Source organism: Gossypium arboreum, chromosome 2 (genome assembly GCF_025698485.1).
Source record: "Gossypium arboreum isolate Shixiya-1 chromosome 2, ASM2569848v2, whole genome shotgun sequence".
Classification (NCBI taxonomy): domain Eukaryota; kingdom Viridiplantae; phylum Streptophyta; class Magnoliopsida; order Malvales; family Malvaceae; genus Gossypium; species Gossypium arboreum.
Window position 1 is genome coordinate 110772981 of NC_069071.1, and position 3030 is coordinate 110776010.

General features: G+C 32.9%; 1 long non-coding RNA gene across 1 annotated transcript; it reads right to left on the reverse strand.

Annotated features, from left to right (window-relative positions):
• Positions 1–2249: 2249 nt before the first annotated feature.
• On the reverse strand, positions 2250–3030 carry LOC108463417 (uncharacterized). Its single transcript, XR_001868064.2, has 2 exons — positions 2778–3030; positions 2250–2540 (listed from the first exon to the last, which is right to left on the reverse strand). It is a non-coding gene; the product is annotated as an uncharacterized LOC108463417 (long non-coding RNA).

Consider the following 3030-nt stretch of genomic DNA (forward strand, 5'->3'; position numbering starts at 1 on the left):
TCCCTTCTAAATCCGGCCATCGGTCCAGCCTTACTCCGGTCACCGAACTCCCACGGGCCGCCATCGACGCCACCGTGCATGGCAGTCGGACCTCAAAAAAACCCTTTTTCGGTAATTCTAAAATGGGTAAGCTTCTTCCTTTTATTTTTACTTTTGTATAAAAAAATAAAATAAAATTAAAAGGAAAACAAAAAACAAACAAAGAACTTAAAACGAGAATAGACAAAAAAAACCTCTTTTGCTTTGATATTTTATTAATCTCCAAAAAAGAACAAGCCCCATTTTACAATAGTTTTGAATAGCTTCTATAGCCAACTTTTACAACTGATTGCCCTTTCTTTTTGTAGGCAAGTGGGGTGATGGAGTTAGTGGGGTGATTTAGTAGGGTGTGGGGGTGATGGAGGTAGTGGATGGTTTCTTGTATTGGGTCATGGCATAAATTAGTTGGGCTGTGTAGTGTATTTGGGTTTGGGTTTGTGAGCATTGGGCTCGGGCATAAATTTGGTCCTACAAGTAGGAAGCTTTATAAATTTTCAGTGTATAAAGTGAAATTAGGCCGAGATCTAACTACCCTTTGAAATGCAGAAATGTGCTTATTCACCCATCAAATTTAAATCGTTGTATCTTAACTCCGAACCACATTTCACAATAATCCAAGAAACATTTTCATGAAGAGTTAGTCCAGTATATTATTCTCTAATATATATTTATGTGCTTATTTAATATCACATATCTGTAGCAACACTTGTTATTAATCAAACACATATTAGTCTCAATGCATTATTGTTATCCTAGTCCAACTAACACTTGACTAAGCACATTTAAGAATGATCATATCTTTTTTTTTTTTTTTTTTATCATTATACAGTTTATTTTAACATGAAAATAAGTACAGAAACAATGATGGCAAAGTTTTTATTAATAACTAGGTAAATAAGTATATTATTACAATATCATATAATTGGTCTTTGGGCATTCTCCAACATCAACTATAATAGTAACTTTGGTTTAAACCTTTGAGACCATATTGTCAAGAGCGATAGTCAAAAATCTCAAAAATACTAATCTTTATGAACCATTAAAGTGAATATAAAAAAATACCTATAAAATCAATTTAGGGTAAACTATACCCAAGATCATTGACTATTAGTAAGTTTACATTTTGGTCAATCAACTTCAAAAGGTTACAAATTGGTAAATGAATTATTCGAAAGTTTCTATTTAAGTCACGGATTGTTAAAATCAGTACTGTATGTCATTTACTCACACCACCTGTACCAATCTAAAACTTTTATTCCCCTTCTTTTCTACAGTTCAATTTTTTTCATGAAACAACTTTAAATATCGCAAATCTATGAACCAAAATCCAAACAGTTTTCTTCTTCGATCTTTGATACCAACCGTCAGATTGACTTGGGCCTAAGATTTTTTCTTTTACTCTTCAATAGGTACTAATCCACCATACAGATCATCTAATTGTCGTTTAGAACTTACTAGTCAGTCCATTGATTTAAACAACATCTTTCGAATAGTTCAGTGCATTATAGAAAACTTTTGAATAATTTAGTAATCATTTTGTAACTTTTTAAAGTAGGGTGACTAATAATTTAATGATATTGAACGTAATGTTGGGAAATGTGCCCATATTATAATAAATATCTAATTATTTTCTATTTATTTGAACGATAAATAAATGAAGTTAATTTCACATTTTACTAGTATGTCTTTTGTATTTTTTGTCATTCATATTTTACATGCATAGCGAAATTATAACAAGCAAATATTAACTCATTGATTGGCTAAGTTCAAACTGAAGATAAGTGGCATTGTAAGAAGTTTACATTGCGAGAAAGATAACTTACTTCAATACTAATCTAAATGAGTCTGTAATTCCGTAAAAGAATCAAAGTGAGCATTTGATTCAAATACTTAAAAGGATTATTATATCGTCTATAATTCCAATTGGGAAGACGGCTATCGGAGTAGTTGACTCCACGGGTAGAGACATATATCTTTTCATTGGTAGAATGATACATTGGAATGGGCCCAAAATGAACTAATTCTGAATCTATTTGTGAATTAATTCACTTGTAATGTTCATGGTGTGATTTACCTAAATCCTGAGTTAGTCACTGACCATACGTATGCAACTCATATGCTTTGATATAAGTGGAGGCTTATGCTCTAGAGATGATCGAGCCCATAGTTGGTATATCAGGTACATTACTTGTGTATGGTGTAAAACTCAATTTTTGCCCGGCCCAAATACCCAATTACGGCCCATTCACATACAAAACAAAAACAAAAACAAAATAGTCCATTACAAAATTTAAAGCCCAAGCTTAAATGCTGGTCCAAAACATAATTTTGGCCTGTTTACACAAGCCCAATGGCCCAAATTTTCTTTTAAAGAAATAACAAACCCTAGCTTTGAGGCTCTCCCTTTGGCTGGCGCCGCCACCACCTCCACGCACTACCCACGTTCTCCATCATCGTTCACCATGCACCCACGTACCACGTACAAGCCACATTCACCATACCTGCAAATGTGCACAAAAACGATTGTAAATGGCTATATAGGGCCACGAATATGTAATCTTGTTTTTTTTTTAGTTTTTTTCTGAGAATACAAAATATATACGAAGAATCAAAGAGCAATTAAAAGAATACTTCAAGGTGGTTGTTCATCATTATTTTATTCTATTTTTCCTTTTTTTTCCATTTTCATTTGAGTCAACGAAATACAAACTAACATTTTATAAAAGGGAGAGACGTACCTTTCGATTCGCTGGCAAAAGGAGGTGAACTTCAGCCTTTCGATGGCTGTTTATGGCCGCGCATGAGGTGGCGAATGAGAGTTGGGTTTTAGTTCTTCGACTGGGAAGTGGGGAAGAAGAAAGAGTTTTGGGTTTTTTTTAAAAAACAAAAGGGTAAAATGTTTTTAAGGAAAAAGGGAATTTGAAAAAAAGGTTTTGGGTTTTCTAAATCTTTAATGTTTTTAAAAAAATAATAAATGTTATGTTTAATTTT